Genomic DNA, 19,034 nt, shown 5'->3' on the forward strand with positions numbered 1-19,034 from the left:
CCTTCTCTGTTAAATTAAAGGAAACACTCCTCCTAAACTGTTAAAGATTGTTATGTTTACAGTTTTCTTAAAAAGTTTCTTCAGCTTTATTCATAGCACGACCTATTGTACTCCAAATATTGGTACATGACATGCCAAAAGCACCCACCGACTAAAATACAAAACCTGACATAAATAGACACAGATTGCTCCATGGAATGGGAGAACTCCTGGGGAGTACAGGCTAGTTAGGCTAAATGGCCTGTTTGTATGCTGCACGGTCTCAGTAATTCTATGTATGCAGTTGGAACCACATGCACACGGACAGTTCCATGTAAGAGATTAGAACCATAGACATGTTACGGTGCAGAAAGAGGCCATTCAGCCCATCATGTCTACACTGGCCAAAAAGAGAAAAAAGAAACTAGCCGCTCATATTAATCCCACTTTCCAGCACCTAGTCTGTAGCCTTGCAGGTCACAGCGCTTCAGATGCAGACCCAGGTACCTTTTAAAGGAGGTGAGCATTTCAACCTCAACTACCAATTAGGCACCTCTGGGTGAAAACGGTTTTCCTCATGTCCCCTCTCTTCCTTCTACCAATCACCTTAAATCTATGTCCCCTGGTAAATGACCCCTCAGCTAGGGGAAGCAAGTCTCTCCCTGTCTACCCTATCTAGGCCCCTCATAATTTTGTACACCTCAATTAGGTCACCTCCAAGTCTCCTCTGTTCCAAGGAAAACAATCCTAGCCTACCCAATCTCTCCTCATAGCTGCAATTTTCAAGCCCTGGGGTTAACTGGTTTACTATTCAGTTTAGGGTCGAATTTTTCATGAAGGTTAAGTAGTGAGGTATTCTAAAGCTGACCATGTTGGGACAGCATGAAATGGTGCTGTTCAGAGGTATGGCTACCAACGGAATGAAACCAAGTTAGTGGGGGTCCCCATGAGTAGATAACAGAAAAGGGGGAGGCTGCAGATGAATGGGGTGGTTGACCATGTCATACAGGTAGAGAATTTGGGGAGAATAAGTCGAGGCAATGCAAATGTTATGATCCCCAAAGAGACTGATAACTTTTAAGAAGAGATGTGAATTCCCAGTGGCTGACCCAAAAGAAGCACATGACAAGATTTCACATTTTAAGACTTTTACCAGCTGTATCAAATTAAAACCAACCTGAACTAAATATGACTTAATTTGTAAATAACACAAACTTCCAGAAAAGATATCCTCCCTTAAGAGGATAATACAAGATGGAAAACCCCGCCCTGCGTTGAAACATTACACCAGACTCTCTGCTGAATTGTAGTCTTTTGGGGAATCAGTCCCAAGTTAGTCCCAACATCCAACAGGCTCAATTCTCTCCGTTTCACTGAGTCATAATGTCCAGTGTCCATCCAAAATCTTCGGAGAACCCCTGAACTGACTTTAAGCAGAAAGGCCCAGTCTAATGACTCCTTCTCCTGACCACACCAGGGTGAATCTTCCCGTGTCCTTAAGTATTCCCAGGTCCCTTTGACCAAACAACAAGCTCCCACCAGCATCCTGTCTGGTGGCTAACAAAAAGCAGCCTTTTCCTCTGCCAATTACAGAAGCTGCTGTTTTCCTATCTGTCTGTCTGGGACACACTCTCTCTCTCTCCCTTCAGGGTCTCTGAGTTATTAAGTCTGGCAGTAACAAGGCGAGCTGCCTGTTCTTTTGTCTCCAGGTGTTAAAAATTGGCACCTTGCTTTCAACAGGCCTTGACCTGAGCCAAAGTCCCCATGGCAACTAGGTCACATGAGCTTCTCACCAAAAAGAACTACTGGAGGTCACATGCCCCTATCCACTGCTCCATCTTACCGTGACTTAAAGGAGTTAGTTTAAATCATGACCCTCATAAAACCTCATATTCATTGTAAACCACAGTTGCAGAAAATGCTGCTGGTAAGTTGAACTGGGATAATCTTGAATGGGTAGGGTGTAAAGGTATTGAAGGGATTTGAAAAGGAAAATTTAGGAGAGGAGAGCACAGAGTTGGGAGGTGACAATGCATTCCCCTTTGGAGGAGAAGCAGGATTTTAGATATGGATGATAATTGGAGAGAAAGAACGTAGAAGGCTTAGGTTTTTAATGGGTGTAGAATGGTACTGGTGTAAAGAAAGCCATCTTGGATGGTTTGATAGAAATCTACAATAAATTGAACATTTGACCCTACTTTGACCCTACACTGAATACATACTGCACTAAAAATACCTATACTGAGCATCCACTATACTCTGAATTTACTCAATGTTGCACAGATGCTCCATATACTAACTGTATTGTCACCAAACATACTATGCATTGATGTACGATGAATGGAATGAATACAACAGCAAATCTACTCTTTCTGAAAATACTCTGCATTGAATGAACATTAAATATACTCCATATTGAACGTGCACGACACTTAAAGTGCTCCAGACAAAATATACAGCACGCCAGACATTATATTGAATGTTCTCAGGACAATTCAATCGTCTGTAGTGAATGTATTCGACATGGAGTACTTTGTCCTGAATATATTTTCAATGAACACATTGTAAAATGAATGTAGTTTGCATCTAATATACAGTATGCTGAAGAGACATTACACTTAATAAACCCTGCACTGAATGCTCCATGGACTGGATATACCCATAACAGTCTTCTCCAGGTTATGTCTTGTTCTACAGGAATCAGGCTTGCTCTGGTACCCAACGATGAGTCTGCAAGTGAGGCTAGAGTCTGGATTTCAGTGCTCTGCTTGACTTAAACACCAAACTCAAACCCAGTTCCCACCCCAATGGTTTTCAGCCAGGATCAATTGAGCAGGGATCACTGTTAATAATTTTCAGAACCTTAACAGTGCTGAGGGACAAATGTGACCCTTATCACAGCCTCAGCCCAGAACAGCTAACTGGCACAGGGAGCAGATGGACTGTACCTTTTCTGGTCTGCTTGCTCAGCACAGCAGGCAGTATCTTTCACTACTTGGCTGTTGGGGGTTTGCTTGTTGCAAGCTTTCCTTCTCACCTCCTACCGTTTGAGACCATTGATTAGCATTAGCTGTTGCAATTTCACAAGAAAGATCAAAAGGACAAAATACAGAAAAATTGAAAAAGGTATTCATTTATATAGCCCCTTTCATAACCACAGGATGTACCAAAGCACTGCACTGTTTTTGAAGTGTAGTCACTATTGTAATAGAAAATAGAGACAATTTGTGCACAGCAAGCTCCAACAAACAGCAATATGATAATGGCCAGATCGTGTATTTTAGTGATAATGATTTATTGTTGGTGCTAAGCATATGAATGTTACCCAGGCAATGTCACAGTAATGTACTGCTGATGGTGACATGCTTATGACTGTTTCTCATCTGTCTTGGAAAGCATGTGTCTCTCTGATCATAAAAGGCCTGTTTGTTGAAAACTGTATTTCTCTCCCATTATGGTTGAATATATTAAAGTTGAGAGGAGCAGCAGCAGAGTGCAGTCACCCTTTGAAGGAAGTCTCCAAGGCAACACTGCATTTTTACATATTTGACAGCTTGTTTGGATTCTAAAGAGACATTGCTTGTGAAAGGTTGCCGTCATGAAACCGCTCATTAAGCCCATCACAAATTATTGGCTCTACTTATTTTCAGTTTTCACTTTTGATGTTCTTTTGTGCTGCTCACTGTCAGGATTATTAATGCTGAGGATCAAACATGTTTTATTCTCGGAGTCAATATTAAGCACTCCTAGGTCATTTACAGCTCAGTTTAGATACGGGGTAAAGTTCCCGTGACACTGTCCCCATCAAATACCCAGGGTAGGTACAGGATAGGTGAGATGCAGAGTAAAATTCCCTCACTACACTGTCCCATCAAACACTCCCAGTGTAGGTACAGCATGGGTGAGATACAGAGTAAAATTCCCTCACTACATTGTCCCATCAAGCATTCCCAGGGCAGGTACAGCATGGGTTAAATATATAAATAAAGCTCCTTCTGCAGTGTCCCATCAAACGCTCCTAGGGGCATGTGCAACATGGGTTTAAATACAGAATAAAAGTCCCTCTATTTACACTCACAAGGCAGCTACAGCATGGTTTAGATACAGAGTAAATTACTCACATTGGGTTTAATGATTGCTGGCCTTTGATCAGGTCTTGCTGACAGCCCTCCTTTCTGTGTCCAGCAGGTTCTCTAGCTCTGAGGGACCAGCCCATTTGGAGCCAGTGACAACAAGAACCCAACCAGAATGAGAGAAGGAGAAGGAAAGAAACAACCTGACTTCATGTTTCTGATCATTCAGAAACCCCTGCTGGAAAATATGATTGTGCAGAAAGGCAAAATTCAGTTTTCCCTGTTGTTCTCAATGGTTGAACAGACGTCCATCCCTCCCCTGGTTAACAGGTGATCCACACCGTAAGACATAGGAGCAGAAGTAGGCCATTTGGCCCATCGAGTCTGCTCTGCCATTCAATGAGATCATGGTTGATCTGATAATCCTCAACTTCACTTTCCTGACTTTTCCCCATAACCCTTGATCCCCTTACTGATTAAAAATCCGTCTATCTCAGCCTTGACTATACTTAACGACCCAGCCTCTACAGCCCTCTGAGGTAAATAATTCCACAGATTGACTACCCTCTGAGAGAAGAAATTCCTCCTCATCTCTGTCTTAAATGGGTGACCCCTTACTCTGAGATTATGCCCTCTGGTCCTAGATTCTCCCACAAGAGGAAACAACCTCTCAGCAGCTACCCTGTCAAGCCCCCTAAGAATCTTATGTGTTTTAATAATCTTGCCTCTCGTTCTTCTAAACTCGAATGAGTACAGGTCCAACCTACTCAACCTCTCCTCATAAGAAAATCTCTCCATACCCGGGATCAACTTAGTGAACCTTCCATGGACTGCCTCCAAAGCCAGTATATCTTTCCTTAGACAGGGGGACCAAAATTGTTCACAGTATTCTAGGTGTGGTCCAACTAGTGCCTTGTATAGTTTTAGCAAGACTTAACTATTTTTATACTCCATTCGCTTTGAAATAAAGGCCATCTTTCCATTTGCCTTCTCTATTACCTGTTGAACTTATATGTTAACTTTTTGGGATTCATGCGCCAGGAGTAAGGTTTCCTGGTCTGTGCAGAGATGGGTCTGACCCTGGAAGAATGGATGTTTTATTCCTCTCACAGTTCATGGATAAAAGTGGGGACAACTGACCTGCATTCCTGCTGCTGGTCATTAAACAGGGGCACCTGCTTGAAATGCCTTTGTGTGCATAACAATATCCTACTAGAGTCATGCTCAGCTATAGCTCAGTGGGTAGCATTCTTGCTTCTGAGTCAGAAGGTTTACTCCAGAGACTTGAGCTAAAAAAACCCAAGATGCCATGCTCAGTGCGTACTGAGGGAGTGCTATATGGCCATTGATGCTGTCTTTTGGCTGATGCTTTAAACTGAGGGCTTATTTACTCTCCCAGCTGGATGTAAACAATCCCATAGCATTGTTTCAGTGAACAGCAGAGGAGTTCTCCCCTATGTCTTGACCAATTTTTATCCTTCAACCAACATCATAAAAACAAGCTAACTGGTCATTATCAGACTGTTGTTTGTGGGAGCTTGCTATGTGCAAATTGGCTGTTTGTTTCCTACATTGCAGCAGTGACTACACTCCAAAAGTACTTCATTGGTGGCAAAGCTCTTTGCCATGTCCTTAGGTCATGAAAGGAGATAGCCTGTCTTTTCTCTGACATTCACAGTGCAAACCCAGACAGGAAAAATAGCTAAGAGGATGAGATACTGGCAATCAGCAATGCCTGTGGAACTGTGCCTCAGCGGAGGTCAGTGCCCTCATTAGAGGAAGGAAGAAGACCTGAGAGTAAAAATCCGCTTGGCTGACAGACAATCCGTTTTCCGCACAACATCCGTCAGTGCCAAGTTTCACTCCCTCCAGGGATGAATGACTTTGTCAAACATTATTTAACAAGGTGTCTCTTATTGATTATATGCTTGCTGTTTTCCATACCATCCTTTACCAAGGACAGAGGCTGCAGATCCACCCAAGTAAATATTGCTTCACAGCTAACTGGTACTGGGGGGAAAGTCCTTGCCCTGGGTTGGATTGACTCCTGAGTTGCCTTATCCTGTTCCCTAGTGGCAAAGAACCACCCTGGCCTCCACTTGCTCCTCCCGTTGTTAATCCCTGCTTCATGCTGAGTTGGACCTCACCTTGGATGGCAGAATGGGTGACGTTCGTAATGTTGGGTGCATGTGAGAGGAAACCTGCTGTCCTGTTGGCTAGGGACTGTGATTCTTCCATGCTCAAAGACTGCATGGTCTAGGCTGAGTAACAGTGATCCCCTTGGGTGAGGCACTGGGTTGCAGTGGTCCCCTGTGAAACTATAGTCCATCAAAAAGAGGGGCGGGGGTGGATAAAAGCACGTTTGCCACGTTGGGTGTGTTAGCAGATAATTACGGATAAGGAAGGCAAATCCTGCTTTGTCGACAGAAAAGAACACAAGTCCTGCTGTTCTCAGCATCGAACTGTTTCAACAAAAAGTCCAAGATGTCTCGCTCCATTTATTCTGTTTGGAAAAAGTCTGCTCCACATATTAATCAATCTGTGAATAATTTCGTCATACCAGCCCTAAATTTACTTTTTACTATTGCCCACTTGCCCATCAGCATAAAGTAATAGTCTGGATTCCATCCCCTTAGTAATCTTGTCGGACTCTTATCAGATCATCTCTCAGGTGTCTCCTTTCCAAGCTGAAAATTTCAAGTGCCTCAGTCTTTCCTCATAGTTAATATCCCCTCACATGGGATGAGTCTCGTGGGTCATCTCTGAACTGCCTTCCATGCTCAAATGTCTACAATGACGTGTAACGCCCTTCATTTAGTAAAGCTTCCCAAGATGCATCACAGGAGCATTACCAAACAAAGTTTGACATCGAGCCACATGAGGAAATATGAGGACAGATGATCAGCAGTTTTGTTAAAGAGATAGCCTTTAGGGGAGGGAGAGATCAAGATGCAGAGAGGCTCTGGGAGGGAACTCCAGAGCTTTCCAAACTCAGTAGCAGGAACTGGACATTGCGCTGAAGAGCAGAACACTCGATTCCGAAGAATTGGACTCAAAATATTAACTCTGTTTCTCTCTCCACAGATGCTGCCAGACCTGCTGAATTTTTCCATTTCTTTTTATATATAGCAGGACAGTGCAGTTTGTGCTTGTCCCTCCTTATTCAGTTAGTTTACTGGCTGACCTTTATTTGGTAAATTCAGTGAGTTCTCAGCGAACAGTAGCTCCAGAGATGCTGCCCCAACTACCATTGATTAACTCAGAACAGGCCGTGACACTGAGCCTGCATGGGAAAAAATCAAACTGATGCTCCAGCGCAGTCCTGAGGGAATGCTACATAGTTGGTGGTGCTAGCTTTCAGAGGAGATGTTAAACTAACGCCCCATCTGCCTACTTGGGTGGATATAATAGATTCTACAGCCATAATTGGAAGAAGGATCTCCATTGGAGCCTACTGGCTGAGTGCAACACCAAGCCTGGTTGGTTTTATTTACAAACCAGAAGGAAAGAGTTTCATTTGCTTGCCAATCCTGTTGGAATCACACACTCAGGCCACAACTGGAGTATTGCATCCAGTTTGGGTCACCACACTTTATGAGTGATATGAGGGGTCCTCGAGAGGTGTGGAGGAGATTTACCAGAATGGTTGAGGGATTTTGAATGATGTGAGGGGTCTTCAAGAGGTGCAGAGGAGAGTTACCAGAATGGTTGAGGGAGTTTAGCCACAAGGTTGGAGAAGCTGGTGTCCTTGGACTTGGAGCAAAGGATATTGAGGGGAAATTTGATAGTTAGGAAACTTGTGAAGGATTATGACCCATTTGAATAAATTAAACAAACTGTTAGCTGATGGTGGGGAACACAGATTTAAAGGTTTGGACAAAGGAAGTAGGGGGTTGCAATGAAGATTTTTTTTGCAGTGAGTGTAATGACCTGGAACTCACTGCCTACAAGGGTGGAGGAAGTGGAGATGATCAATGATTTTGAAAAGAAACTGCATGGGCATTTAACTTGAGGGAAATAAACCTGAAGGGTTACAGAGATAGAACTTGGGAATGGGGCTGACTGGATTCCTTCACAGAGAGCCAGAAGGGTCTCAATAAGCTGAACTGCCTCCTTCTGTGCCTTACTGACAAGATCTTTCGGATCCCTCCTTTTCCAATAATTAAATGTTTTTTTTACATATATATTTTTCTTTTCCCTCCTATTCTTAAATTTATTTCGACCTATTGTTTCACCTCCACCTTTTAGCCCATTTCGATCCCTTCCCCCCACCTCACCCCCACTAGTGCTATCTGTCCCTTGCTCCTCCTGCTTTCTACCCTTAATATCACCATCAGCACATTTCTTAGCTAATATCACCACCATCAACTCACCTTTGTCCTTTTGTCTATGACATCTTTTGGCAATCTCCACCTATCACTGGCCCTCTATCCAGTTCTACCTGTCCCACCCCCCCCCCCCTTAAACCAGCTTATATTTCACCTCTTTCCTATTTTTCCTTAGTTCTGATGAAGAGTCATTCGGACTCGAATCGTTGACTGTGTTCCTCTCCACAGATGCTGTCAGACCTGCTGAGCTTTTCCAGGTATTTTTGTTTTTGTTTTGCCTTCTTAGAACGTTGTTCTGGTAAATGCAGTTCTCCTTTAAGACCGTACACAGCGGGCCCTCTGATGGTGAGAGCGGACAGAGTGGCATCTTTGATGCATTAACAGCCGAGGTCTGTTTCATTTGTCAATGAATGGGTCTCTGTTACACAACATCTCAGATCATGATCGGGACAGTCCACACTGCGCGCTGTACAGGATGTTCTGTCCTATCATTAGGAATTATGACTGGGTTTGCTGCAACTCCCCAGGGAGTTATGGGGGATGGGACAGCGTGCTGTTTGGAGCAGGGCTTTTATGCACAATCATCAGTGGCACTCAATCCGCACAAATTAACTTCTGGTTTGCTTTTAAAAATAAAAAAAAACTTGCCCCTTGCCTATTGATGATGTGTACTAGAGGTGCTGACTGCCTTCTGTGTGCCTCATTCTTCATTTGTGCCCTGAGGCAGTGCACAATAGCAGGCTTCTTGACCACAACCATGCCTGATGGTATCATCTTACTTGTAAGTTTAGGTTCTACGAGAGCAGCATGCCATGGGCCAGCTTCAGGAATTTGCTCTGCTGAACCCAAATCTGTTATCCCAGTGGCCAGACCATTGAGATGACACCCACTCTTCTGTCACGTGAGTAACAGAGTCATAATATGCAGTGCAAGTTAGGGTATTAGCTCACGAACACCAGTGTCATGGAATTCGAGCTCCATAAGCAGCATTGTAAAACATTTGAACTGATCACTTTGCTCGAAACATTTTTTTCAATTTTAATTAAATTTTTGCCCTCATGTGGCTCTGGTCCTTTATCCTCAGCTTCTACCTCACCAGCCTCTGCATGTGATGGATTGTCCTTTGCCATTGTTACCACCACCTTCAATATGACCCCACAGCCGAAATCATCTTCCCATCGCCATTGCACTCCCCACCCCTCACCTCTCAGATTTGCAAAGGGATCAGTTTCTCTATGACACTCTGGTTCACTCTTCCCAACAATTTTGATCCCTTCCCCCCACCCCACCCTCACTAGGGCCATCTGCCACTAGCTTGTCCTGCTTTCTACCCTTAATGTGCCCTTTAGCACATCTTTTAGATAATATCACCACCGTCAATACCCCTTTGTCCTTTTGTCTATGACATCTTTGGCAGTCTCTTCTTGACTCCACCTATCACTGGCCCTCTATCCCGCTCTACCCGTCCCACCCACCCCCCTCTACCAGCTTATATTTCATCTCATTTCTATATGCCTTAGTTCTGATGAAGGGTCATATGGACTCGAAACGTCAACTGTATCCCTCTCCACAGATGCTGTCAGATCTGCTGAGTTTTTCCAGGTATTTCTGTTTTTGTTCTAGATTCCCAGCATCCACAGTATTTTGCTTTTATCTCACTCTTTGGCTACCGGTTGAGGTCAGGACAAGACCAGTCTCCTCAAGGTGCCAAATCAACCAGATGCTTCTCCCTCCACCATCAGTTGCCTGAAGAAATGAACAAAGTGCCAACTAATCTAGGTTGAGTGACAGTGGCGGACATTGAGGCTTGAAAAATTTACTACCAGTCTCCTTCCTCGGGGGTTGGGTTCACACGAGAATGTCACTGGGACTGAGTGACGTTCAGGAGACTGCTTTCCTGAAATCACAATTGCAAAGGAAAAGACACTTAACATGTTCGCCTGCCACCCTTTCAGCTCTGTGACCCTGAAGCCCAGATAAGAGTAAAGCCCTTTGTTGTCAATTGCGCTACACTCCTGCTGAGATTCACTGACTTTTGTTCTGTGGGCTGCTCCATTCATGTACTATTACAACCCCCACTCGCATCACAAAGGCCGCACATTGCGTTAACGGCCTGCTCATTACAAAGGGGAAAATAAGCAAACAGCAGGCAGGCTCAAAGCGACAGAATTTCCCAACATCGGTGCCAGCTGGTTGAAGAGCAAGATTTCGTTCAGTTATTGGGGATGTAAGAGTCACTGAAAAAGAGCCAATATTTGTTGCCCGTCCCTAGGAGCCATGAGAGGGTGGTGATGATCGGCCTTCTCGAACTGCAGGTCGTGGTTTGATACAACCTAGTGACCAGCTTATAGTTGTGGGAGGTTTCTTTGAAAGCATTATTTTTTTTTTTTGGCCTTGATTTTCATGTCAGCTTTCTGCTGAGCCTCCTGGGGGCATTGTGCCATCTGCACCTGCCATCTTCTGTGGCCGTTATTCGTCTCAGAGCTTTGATAGCCTGCATTGCCAGGCCATTAAACTGTCAGTGATATTGCAGGCAGACCTGATGGCCACACACCAAGGATCACTGTGGGATGATCAGCAGCAGGGACCATGGCTGATTTCTCCTAATCTTTTGCATTTGCACCATCTTCAGCCAGAAGTGCCGAGCAGATGATCCATCTCAGCCTTCTCCTGAGGAGCCCAGCGTCCTGTATGCTAGTCCTGAACCAATTCGATTCGCTCCACATGATATGAAGAAATGGCTGAAGGCACTGGATACTGCAAAGCTTATGGGTCCTGTCAACATTCCAGCAATGGTACTCCAAAGCTTGCTAGGTCCCGAGCCAAGCTGTCCCAGCATGCCTACAACACTGGCATCTGCCTGGCAATGTAGAAAATGGTCCAGGTATGTTCTGTACACAAAAGCAGGACAAATCCAATCAATTCAATGACTGCCTCATCAGTCTACACTGAATCATCAGCAAGGTGATGGAAAGTGTAGTTGACAGTGCTGTCAAGCGGTACTTATTCAGCAATAACCGGCTCACTGACGCTCAGCTTGGGTTCCGCCAGGGCCACGCAGCTCCTGACCTCATTCCAGCCTTGGTCCAAACATGGACAAAAGAGCTGAACTCCCAAAGTGTGGCGAGAGTGACTGCCCTTGACATCAAGGCAGCATTTGATCAAATGCGGCATCAAGGGGCCGTAGCAAAACTGGAATCGATGGAAATCAGGGGGAAAACTCTCCGCTGGTTGGAGTCATACTGAGCACAAAGGAAGATGCTAGTGGTTGTTGGAGGTCAGTCATCTCAGCTCCAGGACGTCACTGGAGGAGTTCGTCAGAGTAGTGTCCTAGGCCCAACCATCTTTCGCTACTTCATCAATGACCTTCCTTCCATCATAAGGTCAGAAGTGAGGATGTTCACTGATGTTTGCACAATGTTCAGCACCACTTGCAACTCCTCAGATACTGAATCACTCCTGTCCAAATGCAGCAAGACCTGGACAATATTCAGGCTTGTGCTGATACGTGGCAAATAATATCAGTGCCACACAAGTGCCAGGTGTTAAGGCCGGTCCCCGGGCAAGATTCCCCAATTTGTTACGATCCTGGACGAGATACTCCAAATTGTTAACTTCCCAAACGGGACCCCAATTTTGTTGTGTTCCCGGGTGAGGAGGATTGAGCTGGCTCCCCTTCTTTATTCAACCTCGATGGTTGGTTGCAACAAGTTTAATTTAAAAGGGATCCCTTCCCTCATAGATACCTATTCCCCATCGCCGTATATTTTAGAAGGAGCCAATTTAACCAGGCTTTCTTGAGTCAAAGAAAGAGTAAGTTTATTTGTAGTAAAAACCCAGGAAAAAAAAAATCAAAACCCAACACACATAACACACAAGTTAGAAACGAGAAGTTGAGTCCAAAAAATAAAAGTTAAAAAAGATATACAAAAGTCTTTGGCTTGCCCATAAGGAGTAGATGGTGAAATGTTAAATTGGGTGATTCCAGTACAGCTGACTATGTCAGCTGAACAGTTGGTTTGGAGACACTTGCTTCTGCAGGTTAGATGAAGGAGTTCTTCTGTTTCCGTTTTGACTGTGGCTTTTGTTGACTTGCCTCCAGCCAGAGAGAGAGAGAGAGAGAGATAGACTTTTAGCTGCAAGCTGCAGGGATATCTAGTTGATGTTCTTCTGCTGTGACCTTCACAGAACACACTAGAACACCAGAACTAGAACACAAAGGTCAGGTTTGCGGCTGGCTTTTTAACCCATTTCCTTGCGTATTGCTGAAAGGGAAAAAAACAAACATGTCTTTCACCCAGAATCTGCTTTCTTTCAACTCAGACCATGACCAGAGACATAATGCAACAGGAGATAGTTTCTGTTGAGATGTGGTAATTAGTCTCCATTGTCTCTGCAACCACAGGAGATTGAAGTTCATTCTTTTACATTGCACCTCTCCCTTTCAAGTGTCTCTGTCTCAACATCTTTTTTAGGTGCAACATTCCACGTTCTCTCTGTACTAGTCGGTCAAATACAATCCACATAGGAATTTTCCAGAAAGTGGTTACTTTAAATTCTCAGCCAGCTTTTGCTTGTAGGTGTTTTTAAAAAATGCATATCTTCCTTTAAAAGGTTCAATATGCCTGTAAGTAATTTGGGGCTGTGATCTGCTGTCATGACACAGGTAATGAGCATCCCCAACAAGAGATAATCTAACCATCTCCCTTTGACATTCAATGACATCATCATCACTGAATCCCCCACTATCAACAGCCTGGGGGTCACCTCTGACCAGAAACTGAGCTGGGCCAGCCATATAAATACTGTCATTAGAGGAGCAGGTCAAAGAGGCTGGGAATTCTGCAGAGAGTAACTCACCTTCTGACTCCACAAAGCCTGTCCGCCACTTAGAAGGCATGAGTCAGGAGTGTGATGGAATATTCTCCACTTGCCTGGATAAGTGCAGCTCCAACAACACTCAAGAAGCTTGACACCGTCCAGGACGAAGCAGCCCATCTGATTGGCACCCCATCCACAAACATTCACTCCCTCCACCACTGATACACAGTGGCAACATCTGCAAGATGCACGGCAAGAACTCACCAAGTCTCCTAAACAGCACCTTCCAAACCCACGGCTGCTCCAATTGTGAAGGGCAAGGGCAGCAGACACAAGGGAACACCACCACCTGCAAGTTCCCCTCCAAGTCACACAGCATCCTGGCTTAGAACTATATTGCTGTTCATTCACTGTCACTAGGTCAAAATCCTGGAACTTCCTTCCTAGCAGCACTGTACAACACATGGACTGCAGCTCACCACCACATTCTCAAGGGCAACAAGGGATGGGAGATAAATGCTGGCCCAGCAACACCCACATCCCATGAATGAATAAAAAAAACCTTATTCTCGCAATTCTCAACTTCCACTTGCTTTCAGAAATGCCTTGTACATAGTCAGATGTCTCAAGGCACTTCACTGGACCACCGATTTACAATAATAACAATACATCACACAATAGTACGTAAATTGATACCAAAAATGACATGTAAGGAGATAATGGAACAGAGAACCGAAAGCTTAGCCAAAGAGGGAAGTTTGAAGGAGCATTTTAAAAAAGAGATAGCGCGGCAGAGAGGCTTAGGGAGGGAATTCCAGAGCTTTAGGCTCTGCAGGCATTGACAGTCAAAGGTCGTGCGATGATGCTGGAGACGTATGGGAGGCCGCAGTTGGACAAGCACAAAGATCTTAGGGGGTTATGAGACTGGAGGAGATTACTGAGGTAGGGTGAGATCTTGGAGGGATTCGAAGAAGAGGATGAGAACTTTAAAAATAAAGTACTGCTGGACCAAGTGCCGATGTTGGCCAACAAGTCTATGGGTGATGGGTGAATGGGATTTGATGCAAATTAAGATGTGGACAGCAGAGTTTTGGATGAGCTCAAGTTTATGGAGGGTGGTAGGCCAGCCAGGAGTGCTTTGTAATAGCCGAGTTTGGAGGCAACAAAGTACCAGATTTGCTGAGGCAAGCTAACTCAGCGCAAAGTCTATACTTAAATAATACGGAGCTAGTGTTGGTGTGAACCTGAAGAGCTCAGGGGAAGTTCAGGTTGAAAGAACCTGTATACTAAGACTGAGGTCCAGGAAACCAGACATTTTCACCTCCCATCAGTCTGACATCAGCTGATTTAGCATTCAACAGCATCAGTGCACTTCAGTACAATATTAGATGCTGCAGATACCCAAATGAGCTATCAAATCATCTCCCTTTTTTTAGTGAAAGAAGATTGTAAATAAATCCTGGTGTCTATGTTTGATCTCATCAGCTTTGAAAATCCAAAGGAACATAGTCAGACAAAATGAGTTTCCAAAAATTATATTTTTAAAATGTTAATCTTTTTTTAAGTTAATTGTACTCTGAGGAATTGGAGGGAGCTCTCTGGACGTGAAATACTGCAGTTATAAATTAAGGAATCTGCAAGCATGGGATGTTTCAGTGGGGAAGTACTATGCTTCATTAAGACTGCATTAGTTCAACTTTGGCCTCGTCGAGTTTGAAAACACCCATTATAATCTCCATGTAAATGTGTGTAAAAGCCCATTATCATTCAGCATGTAACTTTGGCACACAGAAATCGATCAGAACCAAAGTCACTGAAACCAGTGCTTTTTAAAATTCATTCATAGGATGTGGGTATCACCAACAAGGCCAGCATTTGTTGCGCATCCCTAATCGCCCTGGAGAAGATTGTGGTGAATTGCCTTCTTGAATTTCAGAGGGCAGCTTTGAGCCAACCACATTGCTGTGGGTCTGGAGTTACGTGTAGGCCAGACTGGGGAAGGATGACAGATTTCCCTCCCTAAAGGGCATTTGTGAACCAGATGGGTTTTTACAACAATCTGGTCCTTTCACGGTCACCATTACTGATACTAACCTTTTGCCCCATTTTTATTTAATTAGCTGTATTGAACCAGCTGCCACAGTGGGATTTGAAGTCATGGCTCCAAATCATTCGTCCAGGCCTCTGGATTACTAATAGGCCAGTAATGTAACCACCAGACTGCCGTATCTCATTGCTCATATACCTAATCCCCTTGCAAGCCTGAAATCCTTCAAGATGGCCAGTTAGCCGTCTGTTTGCTGTTCCAGCAACATCCCCACTCCTGATGCTGAGCCTGTCACTGGCAGACCTGACATACCCCAGCTGAGTTCCCATTTTTCACATGCGAGCGTAGACAGGCTACCCTGTTCCCAACTTACAACCAGGTGCATTCCGGCACCTTCTCAGGAGTCACTGGAGAGTGATCAGGATCGAGAAATTATGACTGACTTGCCCAGGGGCAACGAGGACTGATTGCAACACTTGTCCACTGACCTCTCCTGACTTGAGTTACGGCTCAGACGGTGCTGCAGTCAGCCTTAACATTTATTCGCTGAGCCATTTCTGACAGCCTGTTCTCTTGGGATAATGAAAAAGGTGGATATTTGTCCCTGACAAAATAATACGTTAAAGACACTTTCCCATTTCAGACGCCAATCTGTAAAACCAGATTTGACCCCATGATTATTGCTTCCTAGCTTGGTTTGGCTCTGAAGGTCGTCTGCATCCCACTCTGGAAAATGATGGCAGGCTGAATCACTGCTCCCTCATTATGAACTGTGAACAGGCCTGGGGAAAGTGGCAGCTGAACGCAATTACCTTCCAGACTCTGTTCCGGTTTAACAATTACTGCCACTTAGCACAGGTCCTGGATACTAAATCCTTCACCTGCAATATGAGACAGAAGGACAGGACATTTGAGGAGATGCTTAAGTGTTTGAATGAACGCGCAATAATTTTCCAGTTACTATTACTGCAAATGTTGCAAAAGAAAAATCAGATTTCTCAGCCCCATGGAGAAGTGGCACAGGTATATCCCCCATATGACAAGGCCTCCTGGAGCAGCTCCATTAATTGCCATGGGAGGCACTGCTGCAAATTGGCCTCTGAGGTGCTGAAGTGCCTGATAGCAGAAACCCTGCAGACAACCCAAGGTTGTAAGTGCCTTTGTCAGTGGGACCAGTCAGCTCTCGCACTGATCCACAGTTACAGCCTACAAGTCCAATTAAAGATGGAGATAAACCAAGAGGCACTCAGCTTCTCATTGTCCATGTCATCAACAGGGGTGGTCATGGGAATATACCCAACACTATGGCCATTTGTGAGAGAGGGGAAAGACCCAACACAATGAATGTTTGGTGGGAGAGGGGATCAACCCAACACAAGAATGTCTGGGGGAGAGGGGAGATAGCCACTCAAGAAACCAGCAGACCTGAAGTGAGTATTTGCGTTTGTAGGGATGTGAGGTTTGGCACTTTTAAAAAGGGGACATTTGTTTATACCATTTTAATAGACATTGGAGCAGAAACTTGAATCAATATTTATGTCCCCCAAAACTTTCTAATCCCTTTAACTGATTATACCCAGCTTGCTTCTGCAGAGTAGTTTTGGGTCCTCCTTTACGTTGTGATTTTGTATCTGTCTAGCCCCTAACAAAGCTGCTCTATCCAGGTCTTTCTACAAAGAGAGAGGTGCCTGTCCCATTCATTACACAGCAAAGGCTGAGTGTGAGCAGAGATTTGGCGAGTAAAAGTAAATTACATTTTGTTGCTATTCAAGGGCATCAGGACACAAACCTGCTGCCCAGGAGGTGAAGTTTCTATTCCAACAGTTGCATTCACCAGTGTCAGGAGGTTGTGTCACAGACAGTCCATCTGGTTAAGGAACAGAGATTCGTTTACATCCGATATGGAAGCATTTCTTTCCACACCGTGCACAGCAGCCCCCACTCTCCTCACCCCTGGAATTGTCTCCCATTTACCCCAAACCTGGAGTTTAGTTCCACAGGGTACAGAGACTCCATGAAGTAGCGAGATGGTGAATATCAACAAACTATTAATCCAGGGAAGTACTGGAGAGCAAACCGAGTTGATTGTAATCGCCTGAGTACAGAGCTGTCAGAGCCATTTGTACTTCCCTCTAAACTTACCTATCAGCAGTTAGATACAGGGTAAAGCACCCTCTGCTTTGCCCCAACAGCACTTACAAGTCAGGTAATGTACAGGAGAGAAGAGGAAACCTCCACATTGCTGTAAGGACCATTCCAAAGTCTTAAATGGTGCAGTTCAGTGCTCTGTCCACAATGCCAACGTACCTTAACTGGAAGAGTATTCCTTCCTGTACACACTTAACATTTCCATTAGAAAGCATCTTGTTGGGTTTTAATGTTTGGTGCTTAACATTAAATTATGCAGATGATTTTGTATTACCATGAACTGGATTGAAATTGACTGAACTCATCTCCTGTCAGAAGTTACCTCTCAGCTGTGGCTCAGTTGGTAGCATTCACGCACCCCAGTCTGAAGGTTGTGGGTTTAAGTCTAGCTCCAAGGACTCGAGCACAAAATCTAATCTGACACTTCCAGTGGAGTACTATGAGAGAGTGCTGCACTGTCAGAGGTACTATCTTTTCGTGAGAACCTACACCGTAGCCCTTTCTATCCTCTCAGGTGGACATAAAAGGCACCATGACACTAGATGAAGAAGAGAAAAGAGCAGGGGGGTTTCCACCCGTCCTCCCTGCCCTGGCAAACCCCGACATGTCCTCGCCAATAGTTTTCCCTTGATCAATATCACTGAAACAGATTGTCATTAGTGCATTTGCTGTTTGTGGGATCTTGCTGTGCGCGACTGGCTGCTACGTTTCTGACGTCCCAACAGCCAGTTCGCTGCAAAGGAACTTCAAGGGTTGCAAACACCTCAAAATCATGAAAGGTGCTAGAAAAGTGCAAGTCTTCCTTTCTTTCAAACAGCAGCAGGTCAGGGAGGGCCACACCCTCTCCCATTTTGTGCAGCTATTGAATCCAGACTGCAAAGATGAAAGGCCGGAGCTCATCACATTTTCCACCCTTTAGATTTGCAGATGGAAATGACACTAAGAAATCAACAGCCTAAACCTTTTATTGAACTCACAGATGCATGGTGGAGCTCCACCACCCCGCACCCTCCCCCACCCTCCACCCCCTCCCCCCCCAACTCGATTCACAGTTCCATTACACCGTAATTGAGAGCTGAATAGAACTTAATGGATTCTAATTAGGATTATTTTTGTTTTAAACAAGAATGAAATGGCCAGCCTCAGGCAGATGTTACAGTCAGGCCAAGGAGAGCTGGCTGTTCAGCTCTGCTCCTCCAGATGCTGTGTAGGGAGAATTGTTCTTTTGCACTGGTAATTGCGAGTTCCTAATGTGCACCATCATATTGAAAGCTTCTGTTGCAACGACTGCTTGCTTTTATATGCGAGTCAGACATTGGTCTCCTGCAGATAATTTTGGAGGCCTGCTGGGTGCATGGAGACAAGAGCCCCACATCGCTCCTCATCCAGAGTCTCGATCAATGGGAATGCCCTTCAGGGAATCAGACATGGGGTTCACACTTTTGATTCACAGCATTCCCAGCTTACTGGCCATAATCAGGAAGCAGAGATAAAAACAAAATAAAAAAAAACTGCGGATGCTGGAAATCCAAAACAAAAACAGAATTACCTGGAAAAACTCAGCAGGTCTGGCAGCATCGGCGGAGAAGAAAAGAGTTGACGTTTCGAGTCCTCACGACCCTTCAGCAGAACTGTTCT

The sequence above is a fragment of the Carcharodon carcharias genome, chromosome 17, assembly GCF_017639515.1.
Source record: "Carcharodon carcharias isolate sCarCar2 chromosome 17, sCarCar2.pri, whole genome shotgun sequence".
NCBI lineage: Eukaryota > Metazoa > Chordata > Chondrichthyes > Lamniformes > Lamnidae > Carcharodon > Carcharodon carcharias.